The 18387-nt window shown below is 42.4% G+C and overlaps 1 protein-coding gene and 1 pseudogene across 2 annotated transcripts in view; one reads left to right on the top strand and one right to left on the bottom strand.

Moving 5' to 3' along the window:
- Positions 1-18387, top strand: part of LOC107113320 (potassium voltage-gated channel subfamily D member 3) — a 503767-nt gene that overhangs the window by 78546 nt on the left and 406834 nt on the right. The window lies entirely within an intron of this gene.
- On the bottom strand, positions 13356-14210 carry LOC107113319 (annotated as a pseudogene).

Raw genomic sequence — 18387 nt, forward strand, 5'->3', positions numbered from 1 at the left:
CCGGTTCTCCCAGATTAGAGTCCACGACCTTAACCACTGCACCAAACTGGTAGGAATTTTTCACCCCTTCCCGAACTGGCACAGGGAGGGGGTGTTTTTGCCTACCTTGTACTGCAGCTGTGGTTCGGGGTGATTGACTAGGGTGTGGTTGTGTTTAAATAGGTGGTCACTTTAGTCAGCAGGATGTTATTCAATACAGATTGCAGCATGGTGAGCACCAGTTTATAACCCCTTTGGGGCATATGGGTCTTGTCAGTACAGTCTTTGGGCCCTGTGGCCCAGGGCGGGGAAAACAGACTGCCTAAGGGGTTGCGTGGGATCCTCCTTCCTTTGAGCCTTGCAGCTTGGGGGGTTGGGTTTCCTAATCAATTACACTGGCCATGCTGGCAGGATGTAAGCCATATTCCTTTGGCTTGTGTCCGGGGCTGGGTGGCTTACCCTAGATCAAATGGCGAGGGAGGGGTCTTATAACCCTTAGCCTTGACCTTTGCCATTATGTTTGTCGTTATGCTTGTTGTCAGTTAATAAAGTGGCTCATTAGTACCCAGTCCTGTCTCTTGATTCTGGTTTGGGGGGCAATCTGAGGAAACAGATTGGAAGTGTTTATTTTTCCAGTCTAAGGTTGCTATCATTTTTTCTGACATAAACTCTGTGGCTAGAACAGCTGCACAATTGGGTTACATTCCAAAACTGTGTTTCCCATTCAAATCAGGAAAAGCAACCACTGCTCAACTCCTGCCCCTTCAGGAACTTGGAAAAAAACACAGAAAGAGGGGAAAGTCTTGGGCTAGGAGTGGTGCTTTGTGGGTAAATGGGAAGTTCTGCACCAGCTGCTGTCAGCTTAATCTGCTTCACAGTGAAGAAAAATGGAGGAGGGAGTGCTATGTATGACACCCCAAGGTCCTTGGAGGAAAGGCAGCCCAAAAATGTGAAAGATCCTGGATTTAATTCCATTGCCTAACCTACTTCACAGGATTGTTTTAAGGCTAAAATGGTGGACAGAAGAAAAATGTAAGGCACTTGGGTCCCTATTTGGGAGAATGGTAATGAATAAATAGAAAAAGCAGGGTTTCCTTTTTCTTTTTAACCAGTGACTAGTCAGAAATATACTTTAGATTGGAAATAGAGTAAGTATCAAACATTTCTCTGGCCATCTCTTGAAAAACTGGACATGTGAGTTAAGATTGGCCTGATTCAACATTGGCTCCTCTTATGTTCTTATGAGATCACACCTCCCTTTGTAGCTGCGGGCTCAGCCCATCACTGTGTGATCAGATGCAACAGTGGTTGAGTTGTGGGTTTTTTGGCCATTTCCCATGCACATAAATGAGAAATTCCACCTCCACACTGAGGGCCCCCTATGGAGTATGTGATGATGCACATCCTGCAAAGAAGGGGGGGTAATGGCATTGAGCTGGGATGGCATGATCATCCTGACGGCATGAGAGCATGCTTGTGTGATCAGACAGGGGAAAGTCCATCCTTGGCCCATCGGAACCTGTTAGAGCCAGACTTTCTCTGGTGTCTTTTAATTCTGCTTCTGTGGTGGAGCAGCATGGGTTGCCAACAACTGTGGGATGCTTCCCAGATGTTGCCGTCTGATCGCTTCCTTTAGATCCATCAGGCATTCGCACTTATGTCAGATCCAAAGGCATGTGTGATCGCAGCTTATGTCTGGGGTAGTGTTGCTCTGTATTCTTGGTGCTTGGATGCAACAGTGGGAAGGCTTCTGGTGTTCTGGCCCTGCTGGTGGACCTCCTGATTGCACATGGGGTTTTGGCCACTGTGTGATAGTGTGGGACTGGATGGGCCATTGGCTTGATCCAACATGACTTTTCTTATGTTCTTATGTTCTTATAGCTAAGCTGGAAATTAACTGTATATGATCCTTGAATCACAGTTGTTATACCAAGTCCTCTGAGTCTGGGATAATTGGAAGCCCAGACACATCTATAAAACCAATGAGTGTCAATAACTGGCCAATGGAGGCTAGCTCACTGTTTTATCTCTTCCCAGAAGTCAAAAATTATACACAAAGCAGGAATAAAACAGATTTGGTCATTTAAATGATCTTCACATAGCATGTTCAGGGACTTCACAAAGCCATATAAGCCTCACTCTGAGATAAAGAGCACTTTATGGCTTTTAATTGCATCCCAACCTTTTGTTAATTGGGCTCTCTGTAACAAACAGCATCACAATAATAGGCCTGCATCCTCCGTACCGAATGCAAATGGGCAGAAATCAAGAGAAAGCTACCTGAGAATGGTGGACTAGCATTCTCAGCAGGAGCTAATGGAATTGTCGAGCACAATGGATGGTCTCTAATTTTTGCTTCATTGGAATTACTTTAGAAACAACTGACCTGTGAAAATCACACAACTCTCTCCAAAGCACTGCAACTTCGGGTATCTATGTTAAGACCAGGCTGGGAAAAACAACAACAGCAACAAGACATTCTCGTAGGAATGAGTAATCCAGGAAGGAAAGTAAAGATTTATATAGTAAATATCATGAAAACATAAAATTAATCCTAGCTCAATCCCATAATGGGCTAAAATCCAAAGACTAGCTTCATGGGCTCAAGGTGGGTTTAGATTTGCATTTCTGTGAATAGCAGCCTCATGATGGCAAACTAAACTGAAATGGAAATGCAGGCTGTAATGCAGCATGGAGAACTGTTCAAAGAGAAAAAAAGCTCAGCTATTCCACAGAGCTAATGCAAACCTTTGCACCCCAAGCATAGGTTCTTAAGTGTGTGAATAAGTTATTATATCAGTAACTATTTTCAGTGTAAAAAGAAAGAAAAGTTTGTCATTTCTCACTTTGTATCTATCACCTTCTTGGTCCTCTTGAAGCATCTGAAAAACAGGCAGAATTTTTTTTGATGCAAACATTTGTAGGCCGCAATATATTTGAAATTTACTTGACTTGTTACCCCAGTGAGCAGAGGGACACCCTCCTAATAGAACATTCACCTCACATTGGACTTTGAAGAGTGTAACCCTGCCTAAGACTGCAGGGCAGATCAAGCACAATTCACCAACCAAGTACTGGGACAACCCCGTCTCCCTTTATAGGGTTTGACAGGCTTTGTTTTATACTATTAAATCAGATTTTGGTTCTGTTTTGTGGTTTGCTTTGCTCCTGAGGTTTTTTGTTATTTATTGTTGCTGGTCTTGGGTTGTTAAATGACTAACTGGTATTTTCAAAGTTAGAGATCAGTGGCACTTTTAAGACCAACAAAGTTTTATTCCAGGTGCAAGCCTTTCATGTGCACTCACACTTCTTCAGATACAAACTGGATACCCACCTAGATCTAACTGGTATTTTGTTATTTTTAATTGTTTATTAATTGTTTGATGGTTTTATCTTGCTTGGAACTGAGGACAGCCTCAGGTAGTCTCTTCTGGAGTAGCGGCAAAGAAATGAACTAACTAAATACATGAGGCTGTGCAAATATGTATTAAATTGCCACTATAGCATTGACCTAATTGAATCAAATGGACTTTGTAGGCCTCACTCTGAAAATTCTGAGCTAATAGCCATATAGAGCAGGCACCTTGCTGGCCATTTGTGATCCCATAGAAGGAACTTTCAATTTGTTCTGAATATATAGAAAGGAGTACCATTCTAAATCTGCTAGTGAATTTTTCGGAGGTCTATTTTGTTATTACTCAATGCACTTAGTGGGTAGGGTTGCCAGCCTCTGGGTGGGGCCTAGAGATCTCCTGGTATTACAATCAATGCTTCCTCTAAGGTGCGGAGTCTTGTCAGCAAAAATTCTACTTTGTGAGCTATTGGCATTAAAGTTGTGAGCAAGCGATTTGGATGTTGCATAAATCTGTTTGCTCTGGAGCCAACCTTCCTGAGCTAAAATGTCTGAGCTGGAGGCTAAAAAACTGAGTTAGCTCACACTAACTCAGCTTAGAGGGAACATTGATTACAATTAATTTCCAGACAATAGAGATCAGTTCCCCTGGCTGATTTGGAGGGTGGATTCTATGGCATTGTACCCTGATGACATCTCTCCCCTCCCCAAACCCTCCCCTCCCCAGGTTCCATCCCCAAAATATCACTGTATAACCAAGGTCTATCAGAAATGATAGTTCTTTACATTTGTCAAGAACCTTCACTCCAGCACACAAACACACTTCATGGCTAACAGTACAAGCTCTAACAACACTCCTAAGCAGAATTATACCCATCTAAGTCCTTTTAAGTCAATGGGTTTAGAAGGGTATAACTCTGTTTATGATTGCACTGTAGCTCTCCCATAGCATCCCACAGGATGGCGATTATGGTCCATGGCTTCAATACAGCAAACAGTTCTGGTCTCCTCAGAGATGTCAGCATCTCCTCCAAACTCAATGGACCTTAAAAATGGATAACTGGCTTATATTGCAACCTAGAGAAGCAATGTGGCCTGAAAAACAAACATCATCTAGTATGGCTCTTTTCCTCTATTGTCCAGATGACGTGCAGTGTATTTTCCCCCCGACAGAAGCCTGTTGTCATTGGTGAATGCAATGCCATTTGTTCTAATTCTTGTTGACATTTCATTTCACACACTATTAAATGAACCCCTTCAGAAGGGTGAAACAAAATTTGCTTTAAAGGAGAGAAAAGTAATGTGTGCTTTGGTGTAAAACAAGCTCTTGATTTATTCTTCTGATACGCTTAATATATATGGGGCAAAGCTCCCAGCCCTCATAGCTGTGCTTGATGTAATATTGGGCTAGGTAACTATGACATCAAATTATATAATTTGATGCTTGCAGTTTCTTCTCTTATTATTATTGGTTTCTTGACTTAGCACACAGTGGTATTTCTAACCTGCTCTTACTAACCTTTCCACTTTATTGGATAACTGGAGATAGAACATACCTTCTGTAAACACCCGGTTGTGTTGGCCTTTGTAATTTGAAAGAACAAATTCAAAAAGAGCTAAAATGAATACCTTTTTATTTGCCGACTTTACCCGTTCCATATTACGTCAAGGGCTGCCCTTGGGAAAGTTTTTTTTAAAGAAAGCACATATATCCTAGCAGTTCTAACATTTTGAAATTCAGCATTTTAAAGAACTGGAATACAGGGAACTTACAGAAACACCTGCAGCAGTAACACCAATAATTAGAGAAGAAGAAGAAGAGAAGAGATTGGATTTATACCCCGCCCTTCACTTGGAGTCTCAGAGCCGCTTACAAACTCCTTTCCCTTCCCCTCCCTACAACAGACACCCTGTGAGGTAGGTGGGACTGAGAGAACTCTGACACAAACTGTTCTTTTGGTTAACTGCATTTACAACCATTACACACAAGCAGGTGTGCTGGTGTATGGGAACTGGGCTTGGGAAAGGAGACATAATTCTATTTCCACTTGTAAACATTTTTAAAGTCCCAGAGAACAGTGAGGAGAAGCAGTTATTCAGAACAGCTAGATGCAAATAGGGGTGACCTGCCCACTAGGCAGCCCTATACAGTTGCCAAGGGTGCCTGAGGACAGGGAGGCACCAGGGCATGCAGCAGCATTGCCCCGATTGCTTTCCCCTGCCCCAGTAAAGGAGAGAGGGAGAGCAGATTCTCCCCATCTCCTTCCTTTCCAGTGGGCACAGTGGTTGTCTCAGCCTGCCTTCCCCTTCCTTCACAAAAGAGGGAGAGCTTCCCTCCCTCCCTCCCCCAAAGAGGGAAGGGGGAAGGGAGAGCAGGCAGCCACTTGCTTTGCTGCACTGGGGTCTGCTCCATCCCTCTAGTGGCTGGGAGTCTGCCTGATCTGGGCCATGGCAGCTCAGAACATGCCTAATGATGTAGGGTTGCCAGCCTCCAGGTGGGGCCTGGAAATCTCCTGTAACTAGAAAATGGCTCCTTTGGAGGGTGAACTCTCTGGCATTATACCCCACTGAGGTTCCTCCTTAACCCAGCTCTCCCCAGATTCCACCCCCAAATCTCCAGGAATTTCCCAACCTGGGGCTGGCAACATGGGGGAGCACCAGGAAAGGTGTGTGGGGACACAGGGTGAGTGGTAAGTAGGGTTGCCAGCTGACAGAGATCAGCTACCCATAGAAAAGAAGGAGGAGGAGGAGGAGATTGGATGTATACCCCACCCTTCACTCAGAGTCTCAGAGCAGCTTACAAACTCCTTTCCCTTCCCCTCCCCACAACAGACACCCTGTGAGCTAGGCAGGGCTGAGAGAGCTCTGAGAGAAGTGTCCTTGAGAGAACAGCTCTGACAGAACTATGGCTTGCCCAAGGACATCCAGCGGGTGCAAGCGGAGGAGTGGGGAATCAAACCCGGTTCTCCCAGATTAGAGTCCACGCATTTAACCACTACACCAAAATGGCAGCTTTGAAGGGTGGGCTCTATGGCATTGTACTATGCTGAGGCCCCTCCCCACCATCTCCTGGCTCCACCCCCAACATCGCCAGGCATTTTCCAACCCAGACCTGGCAACCCTAGTGGTAAGCCTGGGATGTCAAAAGCCCTTCGGTCAATAAGCAAGAGATTTTCCAAAGTGCTCAAGTTCTACTTTTCCAGTGGCCCAAATTACTTCTTGTGAGTGGACAAGGCCTTATTTTTTTAAAAAAAGGCAGCCCCAATAGTCAGGAATGAAACAGTTCCCCTTTTGTATGCTGATCTGTGTCACTGCCGGTTTGTTTCTTTCTGAGGCAATGAAATATAATATAAGAATAATGCTGTACATTAACAGATTTCTTTGGGAATGACCTTTTTCATACTAGGTGACCACTTTGTCAGGGGATTCTCATATGACGAAAAGAGCCTTTGTTTACAAAAGTTTATGCCTCAGTGTATCTGACAGTTTATGAGGTGTCCCAGAAATGCTTTGTTATTTTTGCAGCAACAGACAAAGGCAGCTACTCCTCTGGAAAATACGCAGACAGCCCTGACTGTGATCGCATATAGCAACTGCATTTTAGAGCCATGTATCTGAATCCACTCAAGACCACTTCATAGTACTTAAAATCAAGGTGAAATGGTGGGTGTACTTTTTAGTTGCGCTGTCACACACAGGTTGTAAATCATTAACTCACCTTCAAAACCTGGGTGGAGCATGAGATTTTGAGCAGCTATGACTGATGAAGATGTGTCAGAACATGGCTCGTTTGGATTGATCTTTGGCCAGATAGAGCAGAAGCCAGGCCAAGGCACTGTGGATTCTGGGGTGATTTATCAAGTCACCATACACATGCAGTTCTAGTCTGAGTCAGCCTGATGAAGCCAGCTTTTATAGCTGTGTCGACAAGTGACATTTTGTATTTCTTTCTCTTTTTACACTCTAGTATCTTCATTTTCATTCAGCATTTTTCACTTCATCAGAGTGGGCTTTTTAAAATTTTCGTCCATTGGAACTTGAGTCCCCTGTCAGGTTCTTTTTCCTTTTCAATTAACATCTTAAAAGAAAAACATTGTTCTCCTAAATGAATGGATGTGTTGAGCCAGCGCTACCATCAGTCGGTAGCAAGACAGTCCATTACTTTCACTGGGCTGTGCATTAAGCATCTCACAGTATGCAAGCGGAATGCCATTAAGTACTGTTTATAAGGCGTCACTTGTGTGCAACCCCTGGGGGAGACAAAGAATGCACAGAGGCATGCCAAACAGCAGAGGCTGTGTTAGACTCCAGAATGGCAGAGATGCACTAGAAGGCTTTTCAGAAGGAGGAAAAGGGCAATATGGACCCACAAGAAGCACCAAGCAGGTGTTCCCATCACAGGCTTGGGGGGGGGGGCTTTATGTGTCTCAGTTAAGCATTTTCTGTGGAAAGTCAGACCAGACCAGAGCAAGGACATCAAATTTCATGTGGGAGCCTCACAAAGGCATAATTTCTCTTTGGAATGTCAACACACTTCAGCCCAACAAGTCCCCCTCCCCCAATAAGTACATGGATGACACTCTCTCCTCCCTAATGCAGCAGCACGTACATGAATCTGGAATTAATGGTTCAAGCTTTGGACAATGGTCACCATGACAAAATACCTCCAGTCCAGCCAAGAAAGAGCCACAGTACTCTGGAGACGGCTTGTCTGTCTTATTGCCAATTTGCTCTTCTGCAATGCTAGCAGAATTGTGTATCTGTTTTATGAATTTTAATAAATGCCATCTAATTTAAGACTTGCAAATAATTTACTCCCATGTGTAGTTGCATTGACTGCAAGAGGTACCGGAATGAAGAGCTACAGCCATGTGTAGTGTTTCACAATTATTGTAACAAAATGCCCTGGTAAAAGAAGTTGAGGGGGCTCTTGCCTTTGTTAATCTGCATGGAACATGTTCCTGATGAAGAAAGGATTGTAGCATGAGGCTTAGCATGGTGTACTGAGAGCCAAATAGGGTCGCTGAGTCTGACTTGGTAAATTCCTGGAGACTGGAAGGCGGTACCTGGAGATGGAGGAGTTTGGGGAGGGAGGGAGTTCCATGTGGGCATGATGCCATAGAGTCCACACTCTGATGCTGCCATTTGCTCCAGGGAACTGTAATCTGATCAATTCAGGGAGAACTCCAGGCTGCATCTTGGGGTTAGTTACCCTGGAGCCAAACTAAACATTACAGTAGTTTCTGGCAAAGAACTGGAATCTTGACTGGAAAAGAGGGGAGGAGGGAGGAGGAATGAGAGTTCTTAACCGTTTCCTTGTCAGCTATTATTTATGATGAAAAGCATCTGTTTTTCTATCCTGGAGCAAATTATATGGAGACAACAGTCTTTTCCTACTGCTGAAAGAAGGGTGTTTGATTTTGACTGGATAACAAACACCCAGCAGGGAAAGAGTTAAGGATGCCTTGATGATGCCTAGTCCCTGCTCAAGATTTCAGCTGCCTGGCAGTGCTTTGCTTTGGAGGGAAATCAGGAGAAAGTGACAAGGTCTTCAGAGGTAAAAATATAATCTTCTGCAGTAAATCCTACTGATTTCAATGGTGTTTTTAAAAAAAACAACTCACCAGTAAGGATACACAAAAAAGCAGCTTTTAAAAACTGGGCAAAAATGCCTCCCAACCCTTGGGAAAAAACCTCACAGAGGAGAAGATAAAGACTCACAACATTTTGAATGGTATGGAGCAAGAGAGTGGAGGCATTTGTCTCTTACACAGAAAAAATCCACAAACAGTAAAATTCAGGTCACCCAAGGAAAATGAGAAGGTTCAGGGCAATTCTTTTTCATGCCAAGAAGGAAAATGTCTTAACACAATTCTTAATTAAGTTTTAGAATGTATTGCTGCAGGATGTTGTGCAAGCTACTTGCACAGATAGCTTTATAAACAGGAGAGATTTATCAATAGCTTTTGAAAACAAAAAAGGAGAGTCCTACAAGGTCCCTTCCAACTCTAACATTCTATGATTCTATTCTATTCTGACAACTTAAATACTAAAAACACATTTATTATGTAATAAAGCTTCATGAGCTCAACTGAGCCCACTCTGCCAGATTAAGTGAATTCTCAGTCAGCAACAGCTCTGCCATTTGCTATCTGGCACTCCCGAGGCCAGGGAGAAGAGAAAAATGTCACCTTCAAATAACAGCATTACATCACTTCCTGGAAAAATCTGGAAGTGATATCACTCTTGTCTAGGAATCACTGGAAACTCTGTAGTTTAACTTCTCTAGGTTTTAACGTAGAGTGTCTGGAGATTCCTAGAGAAGTGTGACCGCATCTCACTTTCAGATTTTCCCTGGAAGTGGCAACGTCATTGCTCAGGGTGCCCCCTGTGCCCCCACCCCCATGAACTCCCAAGGGTTGCCAACTGCTGGCTGGCAGCCTTAAAACAAAAACCTCCACGTTCAGAGGCAAAATACTTGGTAGGGAGAAGAGAGAGGAAAGTGTTATTAGTTTTTAAAGTATCACTCAACTTTTGTTTAACAAAATGGGGGACTTACCTTGCTTTTTGTGTGGACAGCTTCCCAGGCATCCACCTGGCAAGTGTTCTAGTCAGTTAGTGGGGGGTACCAAGATGGCTTGAACAATGTCAAAGACTATACATACATACACTCAATGAGTGGCAGTGGTTAAGCCTTGAGGCATGGTTAAAAATTGCCAGACTCACATGCAATCTAGTTGAGGAGCTTAGTCAAGGCAAGCCACATCACTAAGGTAAGGCATGAAGTTTGACTTTGTTCTGATTCAACATGTCAGACCCTCTGTTCAAGCAAAAAGGAGCCATTTCACTTACAAAGGTTAATTTAAACACCTCAAAATGGTGTTTCAACAAAGAATAGCTGATTTATTCGCTAAATCAAGATAATTACTTGCACCATACAGGCACAACATATACTGAAAGCTAATCCCTTCTTTTGGCCCCTACATCAAGCATTTTTTTCAAAGTATAACAGCAAATTGCCCATTTCTTTTCTTGTAGCATGGTACCCTCCTTCTAAATTTGTCTTCCTAATTAGCTCTTTTTTTTCCAGAACACAAAATGATTAAAAGCTCCCAGGGCAGGCACACCTGAGTGTTTGCTAAATTTAGCAGAGGACAATATCTAATGGGTTATTTTAAATGAATGCAGGAATTGCTGCATAAATGAATTTTGATTTGAATTTCCACAGCCTCTTAACGGTGTCCTCCCCCCCCTTCTCCGGATCCCTTAAAATGTATATCAAGCAGATTAGAGAGAATAATGGGCAAATCTACCTGCTACCATCGATCAAACATATTTCAGAACTACACTAACAATGAACCCTTCATGAAAAAGGAGCAGGGAGGTGGGGGAGCAGCGAGCTTCTTTATGCTCACCTCCATCATTTCTTGATGTGTCAGAATAGAAGCCAACATTATACAGCTTTTGAAAAGGTGGTTTTAGACAATGCAGGAGCAGGGGTTGGATAATACTTTGTGTTAATTTCCACAGGGAGCAGCTGATCTGCATTTTGGGAAGAGATTTCTTTAATGGATTAGGTATCACTACAAGGCCTACATTTTTCAGGATTATAAACTCTGATTCTAAGCATAAGACTCTGACCTACTTAGGAAGAGAAGCTTGTGGCTGTGTATAGGATGCTACCTGCATCTCCAGGCAACAGCCTACTTCATCAGATGCATGAACTCTGCTGTGAAGGCTGGAGTACATTAGGTTTGTCAACTCCGGCTTCAGAAATTCCTGGAGATTTGGGAGTGGTGCTTGGGAGGGCAGTCAGTGAGGGTGTGTCCACCCCCCCCCCCCCCAAGGTGCCATTTCCTATAGGGAAACTGATTTCTGCGATCTGGAGATCAACAATAATTCTGGGAGCATTCCAGGCTTCCTCTGTCAGTTGGTAAACATGAAGTGCAGAAGGTACAGAGAATGATAACATTTGTAGGTAGCTGGAGTGGTCTCAGAAAAAAATCCAAAAGCAACTACTTTTTATTGGGGTCAAAGTTCTGATCTCTCATGATTTGGTACTGGCTGTTTTGGTTACTGTGAGTAACTACCCTTTAATTTTTGTCTCAATCTATTTACCTCCTGCTGCTGGTTGAGCAGCCATGAATGAAAACTGGAATATGATAAATGGCTTGTATGATCGAATAATGGAGTCTTTTCCAGGTACAATGGCTATCTTAGCAGGTGACTTCAATGTCAGAATTGGTAGTGATAATGAAGCCTTGCTAGCTACTTGGGTTGGCTGGAGTTTAGGCCTGAGGATACCCTTTCCCCTCTGGTGACTTCAAGGTCATCAAAGGATAGTTTTAATACAGCAGGCCTAAAACTCTTTGAATTTTCTTTATGAAAGGGACTCACCATATTAAATGGATGGTGATTGATCATAAGGGAGATTTTACATTTTTTTAATGCTGGGGGGCAAGTGTTATTTATTACTTCCTGGTGGCTTTTGACTTTCTACACTTGATAAAGAGTCTTTCTGTACAGGACTTTATAGATGGAGATCATTTAACCATCTCTCTCATTTTGATGTCTTAAGCTGAGACTTGCCTTCCCATAAATGGACAAGAGAAACTGTTGGAGCAGATATGTCAAGTCTCCTGGCCCCAGCAATTGGAAGGGAGCATTTGTGGTATGCTGCACTCAAAGTCTGATCTATCAGGGGTGAAGTTTTTAGATCTTAACCAGTTATGTCCTATTATATGATCTTTTTACCTTATTTGTTCCCTCCTTCCTACGTATGCCCATTTAAGCCCACAAACATGTCTGAACCCCAGAACAGAAAGAAGCAGCTCTATTCAGAGTGCAAAACTATGAAAAGAATAATTCAGCAATTGCATAGGGAATTTAGAAGAGATAATACTTTATATGTTTTAGGAGAATTACTGGACCTAAAAAAAAAGATATAAAAATTAATTCAGGATAAGAAGAGAGAAGAAATGTACAAGACTGGAGCCTCCTTATTATATCAGTTAACAACAATGATTTATCAAGTTTTTGGAAAGCTGTTTCTATTGAGTTTGAGATCCAACTTGCCGTCATGTGTTTCTGCTTCCAGATGGACAAGATATTTTAAGGAGCTAATTTGTTCTAGTTCCTCCAACAATACTTAGATAAGGAACAGAATGCCAGGTGACCCCCCTAATTGGACCCCTGTACTGGAGAAAGATGGGTGCAATAAGATCTGTCAAATGAAACTGGGCAAGGCCCCGGCTCAGGTAATGTCACAATTGAGCTTCTCAATCTCAATTCACAGTGATGGGGAAGAATTCTAGCACCTGTTTTCTCTCAGATAAATCAGATGGGGGAAATCCTCCCAGTTTGGAAGCATTCTATAATAGTTCCAATTTTAAAAAGGGCAATAGGCGTTATCTGGCCAACTATCAGTAACAGTCTCCTATCATCTATTGGGAAATTATATTATTCCCTTTTGCACCAAATATTAGTATAATGGATTGAGACCTGGGCTGGGAATAAATTGTCTTTAGGAGAGGCTTTTCCACTATTGATCACTGTTTAATTCTCTTTCAACTAGCAGAAAAATATACACCTAGTCCTGGTGGGAAGCTTTATGTAGCCTTTCTGGATCTTAAGGGGGCATTCGATTCAGTCAGCTGAAGGAAGCTGTGGGAGAAACTGGTGGGTTTATCCATTGATAAAAGACGACTATGGCTAATTAAGACCCTATACACCAATACTACTACCCAGATGGTAGTGAGGGACAACTTTCAGAGGATTTCACTATCAATAAGGGGGTAAGGCAAAGTTGTATGCTTGCTCTCCTTTAAAATTTATATATAAATGACTTGATGCCAAGTCTTTCTTCTCTAGAGTTTCATGCCCCCAGATTAGCTTCAAAAGAGATACACCTGCTGCTGTATGCCATGATTCAGTTCTTATCTCCCACACCAAGATTGGCCTGAAGAGGCTTCTGAGATATTTCTCAAACTATTACCTAAATGAGGAGTTACAAATAAACGTTTATTTATTTATTTATGTATTTGCAGAATTTAATCAGAAGGATAATTCTGCTCTCTTTAGCATACCCTAGTTTTTTGAGATTAGGTTGACAAGCAAACTGAATCATAGGTGGAGGCCTGCACATCAAAATCAGAGTGTCATCGCTAGGGGCAATGCGATGATCCTTTATCATTTTCGCAGTGACAAAACCAGAACTATACTTCCAGCCTTGAGGGGGTCTGTCCAGAGTATGCCAGAATTTAAATTGGTCAGGATGATTTGCAGCTACATCTTCAAGCTCTGGTCTAAGCAATATATCTTGCTCTGTCTGGTTGGCAAACATGAGGTAGTATTTTGTGTTGTCCTTGGGATCTTTTGTGATATGTCGGATCACCTGCTGCATTGGAGTGATTCCTGTTCCCCCAGCTATCATTCCGAGATGTTTTGCAAACTTTATCTTTCCTTCAGTCTTCTTATCCTGCTTGATAGTAAATTTGCCTGATCCATTATGTACCAGGAGCCCATTAGTTTTCATGCTGTCTAAATACTGGGATACCTTCCCACCTTCTGGAAATTAGGGATGAACATTTTTGTAGTAAACCTTTATAATTAGATCAACATAGTCTTTCACTTCATCACTAGAAACTGGAGTATAGGCCCGGATCACAAGATTTCCATTAACTTTGGCAGACAGATATACATGTTGACCCACAGGCAAGCCCAATATATGCTCTGATGATGGAAGTGCAAACCAAAACCATTTGTTATCATGGCTGATCTCCTCTTTCTCTATCAAACACAATGGATACTTGAGGTTTGGGTCTTGCAAGGTAACTGGAGTACTCTTCTTTTTAGAGCCTATTGCCAAACTGGACTCCATTGTCTATGCCAGCAACTTGCTCACGGACAGAAGCAAAACACAGGCTCAGGGCGAGTTACAGCAAACAAGAAAGTTAAATAGAGTTAAAATATATAAATACAGTTTAAAATATATAACAGTCAATTAAAACTTCTATAATATTAGACAACTACACCATTAGATGGCAATCCTATATCACAGGCTGACAGTCTCTCCCCAAAACTAATAAATCTAAAATCTTGGTTTTTTCCTCTCAAAATGGCACCCTGGGTCTTTCCACATGGACTGCAGCAAACTCAGATATTGAACAAGTCAGGAATTTCTCCTACCTGGGGATTGTTTTTCTTCAAACCTCTCCTGGTCACACCAGCATTAATTTGCTCTGAATAAGATTAAGCCTGCTTCTGGAGCAATATCTCACCTCTTCTTTATAGAGAGAGGAAGATATATCCCTGGTGCAATTCAAGTGTTCAATTCTAAAATTAAACCCCAGTTACTATATGGGGTCACTATCTGGGTTTTGGTAATCTCAGAATCTTTTGGCCATCCCCTATGTCCGTTTATATGTAGGATAATGGGAGTCCTCCATTGTGCCACAGCTCTATCTCTTAGAGTTCAACTTGGCCAAAAGTCATTGGAAGCTAGAGCATGCTAGAGCATGCCTCAACACTTTCAAACTAAGGATTATTTTTGCTTCAGAAGTTAAACATCTACTGTTCTTTCTTAAACAAGATGCTTACCATTCTCAATGGATGAATACAGTAGATGCTAGATTAGGGCAGCTAGGGCTTATAACTGAAGGTATCTTCTTGCTAGGTAAGGCAGAGCCCCTTTCACATGTCCAGCATCACCTTACATAGCTGGAATACAACAGTATGATAATTCACTCTCACAGAGTCTGCTTGAGTCAATTTTTTGATATTTTCCCTCCTTAAACTCTGCCATTATACATGAGAAACCTAACGGCCCCCACCTTGTTAGGGCATTCATTTTAGCTCATCTTAATGCTACCTACTCCAAAGTATTACAGGGCAGATTTCATTGCATTCCATATTCAGATTGTCTCTCCCTTGCGGTCAGGGTAAAATTGACACTCGGTCTCACAAAATATTGAAATGTCAGGATGTTTTACTGCTTTTAAGAACTGTTGGAGCTCACCACTTTTAACATTTGTTCAACATTTGTATAAATAGGGAGTTGCCCAGAATGACCAACATAGGCCCCGGTCACACGAGCAAGATAATCCGGGGTGGAAGTGAGGCTTTTCGCTCCAAAGCAAAATGAAGCACGGTATAAAAATCTTATGTTCCCCCGAGGCTCCGTGCTCAGGCCATCAGCCGCCGATCACACGGTGATGGTGAAGCATGGCAATGAAGCAGTACTGCGTATGGAAGCTTACAAGAAAACATTTGGTGGGATGCAGATGGGCGCCGGATGTGATGGGATACCAGCACTTCAGCGATCAGACGCCCGCCTGCACCCTGCGTTTTCTGGATAACACTACACTTTCCCAGCTACTTTTTAACTCCACATCTTTGGCCGGACGCTACAGGTTGGAGACGGGTGTGCGACGCTTGCCAGATGTTGCCGTATGATCACGCTCTTTTAATCTGCCTGGCAGTCATGCCTCTCACATGGCAAATTCTCTGTGTGACCTGGACCATAACCACTTTTAACTTTATAAGGGGTAACTTCTCTGAAATGAGGGGATATGTGAGGAGGAAACTAAAAAGAAAAGTAGAAAGGGTCAAAACCATTGGGGAAGTTGGGAGACTATTTACAATCCTTGAAGCTCAGAAAAAATATATACCGCAGGTTAGGAAAGGCACAAATAGGTATAGAAAAGGGTCTGCATGGTTAACAAACAAAGTAATGGAAACTGTAAAAGGTAAGAAGGATTCCTTTAAGCGGTGGAAAGCTAGTCTCAGTGAGGTTGAAAGGGAACAGAGACTGTAGCAAATAAAATGTAAGTCTGTGTTCAGGCAGGCAAAAGGGGAATATGAGGAGCATATAGCAAAAAATATAAAGATCAACAATAAAACTTTCTTCAAACACATTAGAAGCAGGAAACCAGCCAGGGAGGCAGTGGGGTACTGAAGGATAATGGGGAAATGGCTGAGAAGCTGAATGCATTTTTTGCCTCTGACTTCACTGTGGAAGATGAGAAGTGCTTGCCCACTCCACAACCTCTGATTTCAGGAGGGGTGTTGAAAGACCTGAGTCAGATTGAGGTGATGAGAGAGGAGGTCCTTTGACTGATAAACAACTTAAAAACTGATAAATCACCAGGCCCGGATGGCATACATCCGAGAGTTCTGAAAGAACTCAAATGTGAACTTGTAGATCTCCTGACAAAAATATGTAATCTTTAATTAAAGTCTGCCTCCATTCACTCCCATCTTTAAAAATTGTTCCAGAAGAGAACTGGGAAATTACAGGCCACTCAGTCTGACGTCAATACTCTTATTAAGGAAAGAAAGAAACTTTTATTAAGGAAAGAATTAGTGGGCATATTGATGAACAAAAACTATTGAGGCAGATTCAGCATGGGTTCTGTAAGGGAAGGTCTTGTCTCACTAACTTGTCTCACTAACTTTAGCGTGGAGAAGTCCTTTTGTGGATCAAAAACTGGCTAGTTAATAGGAAACAGTGAGTATAAATGGGTAACTTCCTCAGTGAAGGGTGGTAAGCAGTGGGGTACCACAGGGATCAATACTGGGTCCGATGCTTTTTAACTTGTTCATTAATGATTTGGAGTTGGGAGTAAGCAGTGAAATAGCTAAATTTATGGATGACACAAAATTGTTCAGGGTGGTGAAAACCAGGGAGGATTGTGAGGCACTCCAAAGGGATCTGTTGGGAATGGGCGAGTGGGCGACAACATGGCAAATGGGGTTGAATGTGGCTAAGTGCAAAGTGATGCACATTGGGGCCAAAAATCCTAACTATAAATGCACGTGGATGGGGTCCAAAGTGGCAGAGAGACTGACCAAGAGAGAGATCTTGGAGTCCTAGTAACTCAATGAAAATGTTAAGACAGTGTGCGACTGTAATAAAAAAGGCCAAAACTATGCTGGGGATTATTAGGAAGGGAACTGAAAACAAATCAGCCAATATCATAATGTCCCTGTATAAATCGATGGTGCAACTGCATTTGGAATGCTGTGTACAGTTCTGGTCACCACACCTAAAAAGGGCAGAAAAGGGCAACTACAATGATAAAAGGGTTGGAACACTTTCCCTATGAAGAAAAGTTAAAGCGCTTGGGGCTCTTTAGCGTGGAGAAACGACAACTGAGGGGTGATATAATTGAGGTTTATAAGATTATGCATGGGATAGAGCAGGCAGAGAAAGAAATACTTTTCTCCCTTTCTCACAATACAAGATCTCATGGGCACTCAATGAAATTGCTGAGCAGTTGGGTTAGAACGGATAAAAGGAAGTACTTCTTCACTCAAAGAGTGATTAACACATGGAATTCACTGCCACATGAGGTTGTGGCAAGAGGGAATTGGATAAACATATGGAGCAGATGTCCATCAGTGGATATTAGCCACAAGGTATAGATAGGAACTCTCAGTCTGGGGCAGGTGATGCTCTGTATTCTTGGTGCTTGGGGGGGGGGCGGGACAGTGGGAGGGTACCTGGTATTTTTGACCACTGTGTGACAGAGTGTTGGACTGGATGGGCCATTGGCCTGTTCCAACACTGGCTTCTCTTATGTTCTTGTTTAACACACTCTTTGTTGAATAAACTTCAAGGGGGTAATATTCCCTATCTGATGCTGGACAATAACCTGAACACAACCTACTTTATTGCCAAATTTCTGTCTAGTATATTTCCTTTAGTAAGTAATGTATTATTCTTTTAGTCATTGCTCAAGATCATCCGATCATAGGAGCTCTGAAAAGGAAAGTAAGATGCATCCTTCAAGGATCAGGAAAAGAGCGGGAATCATGTTGCTTAATTCTTATTTGAAATGCCACAATAATGTGATTGTCCCAAATTCTGACATGGACCACTGGTACAGAATATTATGTCTGATCCTTTCCAGTTTATTTTCTCTTAGGAGAAAAATTACTGGCAGCCCAAAACTATTATCCAAGTTTGACCTAAATGGTGGCTGGATGTGGAAGCACTTGCTCAAGATAGGGGGGATTTAAGAATTATTATAGAACATACATCCAAATGCACAACT

Source organism: Gekko japonicus, unplaced genomic scaffold, assembly GCF_001447785.1.
Source record: "Gekko japonicus isolate JY-2015 unplaced genomic scaffold, Gekko_japonicus_V1.1 scaffold912, whole genome shotgun sequence".
In the NCBI taxonomy this organism is placed as follows: Eukaryota; Metazoa; Chordata; class Lepidosauria; order Squamata; family Gekkonidae; genus Gekko; species Gekko japonicus.